Source organism: Grammomys surdaster, unplaced genomic scaffold, assembly GCF_004785775.1.
Source record: "Grammomys surdaster isolate TR1022 unplaced genomic scaffold, NIH_TR_1.0 234, whole genome shotgun sequence".
Lineage (NCBI taxonomy): Eukaryota > Metazoa > Chordata > Mammalia > Rodentia > Muridae > Grammomys > Grammomys surdaster.
In genome coordinates this window covers 2,459,209-2,468,938 of record NW_021604679.1, presented here as the reverse complement: position 1 = coordinate 2,468,938, position 9,730 = coordinate 2,459,209, and the positions used below count along the sequence as shown (strand labels likewise).

Sequence of the window (9,730 nt, the reverse complement as noted above, 5' to 3'; positions counted from 1 at the left end):
GATTTACAACCAATGAGCTGTGTTACAACAGGCATGGGCTACATATATTAGTATTGTGAAGACTATACTGACATTTCTAGGTGAGAGTCTACTGAGCCATGTCTTGAAAGGTGGGGTTCCAATGAAGAGAAGGGAGGAAGAGCATGAAGAGCAACTGGAACCGGGAATACTTTGGAATGCTAAGCATGAGGCATCTGCAGATGGCTCACTCTGAGAGCTTGGGGAGCAGGGAGCATGGGCTAGGACAGCAGCGCTGGCAGATGCCATGCTGGGGTCAATTCTGTGCTTTGATAGTGGTTAGTGCATCTGCTTTCTCCCAAATTCTGCAGCTTGACATGCCCAGGTTGGGTTTCCTCCAGTGGAATGTTTGTTTCTCTTGTTTCGTGTAACTGCCCACAGACACATTGTTATAACCTTGAGATGATTTGAAGCCAAATCATGATTTGAGAAACTGTATCCGTGGTTCACATTAACCTTGGAATCAACAATAATAGTTGGACCCAAAGTGTCGGGTTTGATGCTCTAGTAAGAAGAGATCGTCTGACCCTTGGTAGCTGATACATTCAAAAGAAGCATGGGAAATAAAAGTTCTTCAAGCTAACCCTTAGAAAGGAATGCTTAAGGATCTGAGGATACAGCTCAGCAGCAACACACTTGCATGTCAGAGGCCCCAGGGGGTGATCCTGGCACCTCAAAACCAACAACCAGCAAACGCAATAGTGCAACTTCCCTCAAGCACAGTTAACATGGATCATGTTAAACTGTTACCCACTGAAGCCTGAGACATTTGACATACCTAGCACTCTATGTGATGATGCACTTCTTCAGTGGAGTGCCTTAAAGCTAGCAGGCACTCAGGGCAAAGAGAACTTCCCTAGCCTTCAGCATAGCCTGGTCATTAACTGGCCACCAGCTGCTGGCCTTTGTCCTGGTGCCACAGTTTTAGGGCCCCTTGTCTCTGTCTAAATTATTCATTACTTTTCTTATTATCTGCTTTCCTCTAACTTTCTATGGGCCCCTTCCTTCCTTCCTTCCTTCCTTCCTTCCTTCCTTCCTTCCCTTCTTCATTTTTCTTTTAAATATAGAACACTTCATAAATTTTTGTGTCATCTTGTGCAGGGCCCATGCCAACCTTTTCTTACTGTTGCAGTGTTAGTGTATACGCTGCTGAGGTGGGCATGTGCCCTGTTTCTGATAACTCAGGGTTGTTGTAGTTTATCCTTTTACCCAGTGGAAATTCAGTTGGCACTTGTGTAAGTAATTGTAAATGACATCATTATATATACATACACTTATACACATGTATACATAGACTGCTCACATTTAGCCTGATTCCAGCTTCATACCAACAGCCCTCCTACAAATACATTTGACTTAACTGAAATGTAGTTCATGTTTGAACCATGCTTACATGATGGTATCTTTATACAGGGTAATCTTTATGCAGCAAACATCCTAAATCACCACTGCTATGTTTTAACTACTGACATTCATCCCAGAGTGCCCTCTTTCTGAACTAATGTTCAAGCTTCATTGGTGGCTGCATGGTTTTCTTATATCCTACATTGCTCTGGACTTGGACATAGAAGCAAATATAAAATTGCTTGGTGTCAAGTGTGAGGTCTATGTCCTCGTCTGCAGTGCTGCAGACTGCAAGTCCTCTCTCTGTCAGTTGACATGCTTTCTCTCCTGACTTCTCACTAAGTAGCCAAGGGTGGCATCCTTGTGATCCTCCTGCTTCATCTTTCTGAGTGCAGTATAGCCATATGCAGCCACCACAGTCAAATCTTCATTGCTGCTGATCTCCACAGAAGATAATGCAATGGGTGATTGATGGCTGCTTGCCAAAGATGAGCAGTCCACCAGAGTCCCATGATTGTGCCTGAGGTCACACACTGTCTCTCAGTTGAGTTCAGCCATCTTTCAAAAGCACCAGATATTCTCCCTCAAGCTGCTCATGGAGCCGACTCCCTCATATTCCCTCTCAAGAGTTTCATCACCTACCTCAGGGCTTGTCTGAAGTCTTACTATTGGGAATGTCTCCTTGAGAATTTCATCCAAAATGGTTTTACACCGTTCTAGAGTCTTTGTCTCTGCCTCACATTTCCATTTATTTTTGGCATGTCATATTTGGTTGTTGGTTGTTGAACCGATTGTATTTACTGTGAGCCTCAGGAAAGACTTTCTTCATTCCTCTGGTTCTGGTGTTGACTCCTGTTTGAGACATACAGGGAAGGCTCTTCAGTCCTGTATCACGAGCAAATGGATGATTTAAGCTGCTACCTCATTCTTCTGTCTGCTTTTCCTTTCTTCCCAGGGATCCCTTTCTGCATCTGCACGTCTATCATAGAGCCAGTTCTCCAGGCTCCACAGTGGAGTTCCATTCACACTCAGAAGCTGAGCTGCAGTTCCTCAGTCTCAGCCTCAAATTCCCAGGTGCCCAAATAGAATCATCACCATTTTCAAAGGATGTGTCCACGTTCCATCTTTGGTGGCCAGGGGAGCAAGAGAACAACCATGCAAGTTGTTGTCAGGCATGGTCTGTGTATTAGTCAGGGTTCTCTAGAGTCACGGAGCTTATGGAATGTCTCTGGGTAGTAAGGGAATTTATTGCAATGACTTACAGTCTGCAGTTCAACTAACCCAACAATGGGCAGCTGTGAATGGGAAGTCCAAGAATCTCGTAGTTGCTCAGTCCCATGAGGCTAAGTGTTTCAGTTGGTCTTCTGTATAAGATGAAATCCTGAAGATCCTGAAACATCTGGTTTCAACAGATGTGCTGGCAAGTAAGTAAGTGCAAGCAGGCAAAGAAGACTGAGCCTTCTTTCTTCCAATGTCCGTATGTAGGCCTCCAGCAGAAAGTATGGCTCGAATTAAAAGTATGTACCACCTTGTCTGAATTTGGAATTTGCTCTGTCTCAGGCTGGCCTTGGACTCAGAGATCTTCTTGCCCCAGTCTCCTGGGATTAAAGGCGTATGACTGCTTTGCTTGGACCTAAGCTTTTCATAGCCACTGTGACTCAAGATTTGAGTCAAAAGCAGGTATCCTCCCATGTTAAGTCTGGGTCTTCCAGCCTCAAAATCTGGATCACAGGTATGCCTTCTATTTCTGGATTGTAGTTCACTCCAGATGTAGACAAGCTGAAAACCATGAATTGCCATCACAGTCTGTTTTTCTGGGCAATGGAGGTAACACCAAAGAAAATATCACTGTGCATTTGATAGGCATTATGCTTCTGGTTCTAGACTGACAAATGTGTTCCAAGTTATCTAAGTAGGCTGGGCAGTTTTATGTCAACTCAATACAAGTTATCTGGGAGGAGGGAACCTCGGTTGAGAAAATGCCTCCATAAGATCTGATTGTAGGGCATTATCTTACTTAGTGATTGATAGAGAAGGGGCCAGCCCATTGTGGGTGGTGTCATCCCTGGGTGGGTGGTCCTTGGTTCTACAAGTAGGCTGAGCAAGTTAGTCTAAGCAAGCAGCAAGCAGCACCCCTCTATAACCTCTGCATCAGCATCTACTTCTGGGTCCCTGCTCTGTTTGAGTTCCTGTCCTGAGTTCCTTTGATAATGAACAGTGATATAGATGTGTAAGTCAAATAAATCTTTCCCTCCCCAACTTGCTGTTGGTCAGGGTATTTCATCATAGCAACAGTAACCCTAACTAAAACACTAAAACTCTCAAACATTTTATTTTAATTATTTTTTTTTCATTTTGTTTTTTGCCTGCCTGTATTTAAATTGTATCACATACATGCAGTGCCTACAGAGGCCAGAAGAGGGCGTCAGAGATTACTGAACTGTGGTTTCACATAGTTAGAAACTGCCATGTGGGTACTGAGAACCGAACCCAAGTCCTCTGTAAGAGCAGTGTTCTTATCCACTGAGCTATCTTACCAGCCCTATTCCTAACCACTGGAAAAAGGTCCATAAATAGACGTTTCATTCTTTTTTTTTTTCAACACTAAGCACTGTTTATTAATGTCTTTGTTCTGTTGAGAAGTAATGGAGAAAATCTGGAAACCTGACTGCATCATGATGATGTAACAAAAAAGAAAGCTAAATCAGGACAAGCAGGGGAAGGTCGTTTTAAAAGGTGTTGATCACAAAGTGGTTTAGAAGTTGACCTCAGGAAGAGCTACCCTATTTTGAAATGCACAAATGCACTGCGAGCTAATGTTTCTGATGCAAGGCTAGGCCATAGGATAATAGCTTACAAGTTGTCCCTTGCTGTTTGGTAATGTTAATGCACAGGAAGTGGGTAATGATTTATAAAGTGGTGTTGGGCTGTAGTTAACAAGCCTTCCTGACCGCAGTGTGGATCGGCAGCAGCTGCTCACGGCAGAGGGAAGGAAGGGGCTTTCCATGCTTTGCTTGTCTGTTCCTGTCTCATGCAGGATTCAGCTTCTGAGCTTCAGCACCACTTCCCCCTCTTCCGATACCCCGATAGCATAGTGCCCGTGGGAGATGTTTGAGGGATCTTCTAGAATAGGGAGACAGAAGTTCTTTGTTATTGGAATCTCAGCTAAATGAGAAATTGTATTTGATTTTATATTTTCATTGTAAGTGTATCCCATGTATCCCGAGCTTTGGGGGTGGGGGATGAATGTCCATAAAGAGCTTATTTTGCCCTTTATCTGAAATTCAGAATAACTGTGATCTTGCCCTGGGCTGGCTTGTTCCGCTCACGCTGCATCGTGTCCTTGGTCCGTCACGCAGATGAGCTGGTTCTACTGTTCCCCCTCAGCAACAATACAGAAATGGCAGATCTTCCAGGGGACACAGGCTGAAGCCAGGCTGGACACAGGCTGACGTGAGACTAATCTGTGTTTCTGAACCATGCTGACTTGATATGTGATGACAGTGGCCCCATTTTTTTTTTGTTAAAATCTTCTTCTTTTCATGTGAATGTGCACGTTTGTGCAATGCCCAGAGAGTCTAGAAGATGTCAGAGTCACAGATGTCATGAGTCACCTGACGTAGGACCTGAACTCCCATCTTCTGCAAGAACAGCTTACCCTCCTAACTGCTGAGCCATCTCTTCAGCCCATGAGTGCCATTATGAATGTGGCTATTTAAAAAAAATATAGAAAAAATTCATTTAACATTTACATGAGGAAGTCTGGTAAATCACAGACAAACCAGCCAGAGAGAATTAAAGAAGCATGTTTAGTTTCATTTTCCAGAAAAGGGACTGGAAGGGCCAGAGTAGAAGGAAAGCCTAGGGGTTTGACCTAAGGAATCCAGGCTGCATCCTTTAGAGACTGGAGGAAATGGGCCAGAACCGTTGCTTATCACCTTAGAGAATCCCTCTGAGGATTAGCCTACAGGACCACTTTCTAAGTATTGAGATACCTGCTCCTGCCTGGCCTGCCAATGCCTGGTTGGTCTTACCTGTGGCCTGGCGAGTCCTGCTTCTGCTGTCCTACTGTCAGATGATGGCTTGAGTCACTGTTTCCTGCTATTTCCAAAGCAGGGTACAGAGAGTCTACTGCAGTGGACACACTGTTGGTGCTAACACTGGCCATGTCACATGAGCCAAAAGCATATGGAGAAGAGGGACAAGTGACCCTCATCTAAATCATGCAAACAGACAAACAAACAAACAAACAAACAAACAACAATATCCTAGACTACACTGGGCTATTTTTTTCTCAAAGAACAGGAGGATGCTCTTACTCCAGAGACCAAGGTTAAAGCTAACCAGGCACCTTTTTTCTGTGATGGTGGCCTTTGTTGACACTGTCCACAAACTTTGATTTTATTCATCTTGAGACTTGTTTATTACAATAGAACAGTGGTTTTCCCCACCTGCTCATTTTTACATGCTCCTGAAGTACAATCCAAAATACTGTCCGGGGAGCCAGTGTCAGCAACATCTGGGAACACATATTCTCAAGGGGCCCCCGCACCCTGGATCTGGCACCAGAGGAGGTGCTGGCTGAAGTCCATGTGCAGTAGCCTCCCCACCCTCAGGTCTTCGGCTGACTTTGTTCTGATAGCCACAAACCGGCTTGTGTCTTTGCCCGCCGTATCTAATCATGATTTGTGGCCATTGACTAACTTAAATGACAGCGTGAGAAGCAGAGACATTTACATTAATTAAATATTGTCCTCAGTTAATCTATTGAGTTGTGACTGCAGGAGCTCACACAGAGGTCAACAGTAGTGACAGGCAAGCTTGCTGCCACCCCAGTACTCCAGGAACGGGAGGGTTGGGAGCGGGGTGGGGTGGGGGGGGATTGGGGGGGGTGGGTAGTACCAGGGCAGGTCAGTAGGGAAAGAGCAGAGCCAGAAAAGCCAAGGCTAGTGTCTTTAATGGGGTTTCTCTGGGAACAGTGAGACAGGAGAGGGAAGAGCTCAGGACAGGCTAAACATGAGCATCTTTGATGGGTTCTGGGGCATAGGGCAGCCTTTGTTAGCTCTAAAAGATGACTAGGCCTAGGAGATACAGCTTGTCTCCATCAACAACTTTTAAAAATGTTTAAAAAAATAGATGGAAAAGAAAATCGAACACAGTCAATACATGTGCATGCCAGGTATTGTGCTAGAGATAACGGCAGCCCTATGGGGTTGGTATTATCTTAACATCGTATAAATAATGAAGGTGAAGTCAGCGAACCTGAGTGAGTGGTCTAAACTCACACAGTGCTGAGTTTAAGACCAGCTTGACTTTGAAAGTCCTTTCAGACTTAGGAAGGTAAATAACAGTGCTTAGGTTTACCGCTAGGAGCCAAAGGAGAGAGTCAAGGAGCGGCAGACTGGCAGTGACAGGATGGGTGTGCTTAGTTCTCAAGCTTGTTAGCAGGCAAGGAACTACGGGTCAGGAGGGGGCAGCCTCTTAGGGAGCTACAGCTGCCAGGCATTCTGCCTCCCAAGCCTATCGGGGAGAGGGTTGGGTGTTCATCCCTACATTTCTCACAGCCAAGTTTAAAACAATTTCAACGAAGCAAAGTATTCAATTAGAGATGGTTGGGGAAACCAGGCATGTATCATCTGTGTCGGCAGCAAAAAAAGAAGAAAATATTTATCTTTTGCAAGCTGTGAGCACTTAACGCTCCGCAGGATGGTGTTGCCTCTCGGAAGAGCAAACGAATCCATTGAATATCTCAGAGAGATTAATTTCCCTAGGGGAAAAAAAATAAAACAAAGGAAGAACCTCTGATCACATTTAAATATTTCCTTGCCAATGCTTGGGGGAATTCTAGCATTCCTCCCTCACTGAGGAAAGCTTTTTGTGCCTGGGAAAAGGCGACTGGGGGCCCGCCCCAGGTGCCTGGGAGGATGGAGGCGAGGGAGGGCTGGCAGAGGAAGGGGTGTTTCAATAGCAGCACAGGTGCAACAGTTTGGAGTGAGTGATGGCTTTACAAATGACCCTGGCACAGAGCAGAGGAAACCCAAGGAGAAGATGAATTGAATTACAGCTCCAGCGTGGATACATTTGATTTTTGCAGTGGAGTCTAATGGATTGTGGGGCTGGCTGACCAGCTGGGGGAAGGTCAGAATATTGAGGAATTGGGAGGGGCTAGAGATGCACTGTGTTCTGGACAGGGGGGTAAGCTTTAGATGGTTTGGTTTGGGATGGTGCATTTGGAGTAAGGGCTCGGGTCATAATCTTCTTTATCTGTGAACACTAATTGTGTTTCATGCCAAGACACTGCCAATCTCTGAGTTCTCGTGAATAAACACAAGGGAAGGCAATATGGGGTAAGGGGGAAAACATTCACCTCATTTTCTAAGAAAAGTTCACATTGTTAAAGAGAATTAATAGTTTTTCATTTCAACTGAGAACATGGTTTGTTTTTAGAACACTTGACATCATATTCTTTTCCTACGACAATCCCCACTACTGTGATATTTTCCTTATGCATATTATATCATGCCTACAAAATTGTCTAATGTTGTCAATATGACTTCATACTTCCTTAGAGTGTTAATCAAATCAATTGAGGAATGTGATCGACTCACTAGCCAGATATTTAATTAATTTTCTAAAAACATGAGTTATCTTTAGGTAATTAAAAGTTTTAGTTATCCAGTTGCTCTGTTTTTATTTAGTTACCTGTTCAGTTCCCCTCTTTTAATTCTGTTCATGTAATGGCTGTGCCCTTGCATGCCTCTGCGTTTTGAATTACATATTGTAATATTTTTCCCAATGTCCTTTCAGATAACTAGGAAGGAAGCAACCTCATATATCTCGAGATCTAGACAACATGGTTTTGATTCCGAAAATGCATAGGAAGGAAGTCTCAAAAAAGTAGACAAGGCATTGCAGATTATAAATATTGCAGTGGGAAGAAATATGAGTAGTTTCAAAATAATCCTGAAGTTTTGAGTGAGTGAGACAGACTTATATTCCAGTCCTAGCTTGATGACTTCTTGTGGCCAGAGGACCCTGCATAGCACGTGTCCAGAGTCATGGGTTCTTTATCTGTAAAACGGAAACCATCCAAATGGCTTGCAGGTTGCAGTGAGAACTGACTGAATTGTCTGCTCAATGCTGGGCTTCTTCTTGGCTATTCTAGGCTCTCCACTCCTTCTGTTTTAACAGCATGTTGACCAAAACTATGGTACTCTAGAGGATCCTGTGTGAGAGTCCGTGGTCTGGAGGTCAGTCTAGCTGGAAATCCCAGTTGTGTTGCTTTATTTGGCTCATTTGCATCATGCTGAGTCCACATGCTTCCAGGGATCACACTGGTGTAGTCCTGTCTCTTCTTGTCCATGATAGCCTCGTTCACGGCCACGGGTGCTGTGGTGTGGTATTATCTGATCGGCCAGATCCATCAGAAGCCTGCTGCTCATCACTCTAAAGTTTCAGTGCTCCACTGTGACTTCTATATGGACATGGACTATCACAGAGAGTCCTGTATCTGCTCTGTCTATTGTCAGCTGATAAGAAAACACTTGAAAGCCACTTAAAAGGCACAAAGTGCTCCACAAATGCTCATTAAGTCTGTACCTTATTCCTAAATCCCTGGATACTTCAATTACCTTATGTGGTGGTGGTTTTTTTTTTTTTCATTTAGTCTTACCACAGGCCTTTAAAGAAAAGAGCTAATTGCTTGGCTTAATAAACTTCTCTCTCTGACAGTCTATTAACTATTTTGGCCTTTATAAGTATCACCTTTGAGGTCTTCTTGATTCTTCTACTTAAGGTTTTTCCCAGGGAGCCCAGCACCAACAATCCCAAGGTAGGAGAGTCTGGCTTTTCTTTCAGTACCCTGCTTTTTATTTATTTATTTTTCAATTAGCAACACACTTTGACAAGGCCTTTGAGAGATGAAAACCAAAGCTAACAGTGAACAGTGGCTTCGAGTATATTCTGTGAGCAATGGGCTCCTCAGGCTCTGTCAGGTCCCACGAACTCTGTAGAAGGAATCTCCAGCACCCTCTATCCATGCACCCAGGACTCTCTGGAACTCCGTCTCTGTTGTTTGCATAGAATTCTTCCTCATGTTAGAATCAGTCGCTTGGAGAATCTACAGTTTTGCTCTGCCTGGCATCGTCTTTCACCGGTCCACAGCAGCGATCATGCTGTCTGCAGCAATGGTGCTCTCGGACAACTCAGTCTTCTCACTCATTTCTTATTAGAATCTCACAGGCTTTCATGCATCCCTATTTCCTATGAGACTCTCCATTCTTTCAGACCGGGCTTCATCTGCCTGCTCCAGGGGCTCATCTCAGCACTGGGTGGGCTGACAGTCACGTGCCAATCGGAGTGATTTGCT

At 44.3% G+C, this 9,730-nt stretch overlaps 1 non-coding gene across 1 annotated transcript; it reads right to left on the bottom strand.

The window, feature by feature from the left end:
* Positions 1-1,075: 1,075 nt before the first annotated feature.
* Positions 1,076-1,180, bottom strand: LOC114626421. The gene has a single exon (XR_003712235.1). It is a non-coding gene; the product is annotated as a U6 spliceosomal RNA (small nuclear RNA).
* Between the last annotated feature and the right edge of the window lie 8,550 nt (positions 1,181-9,730).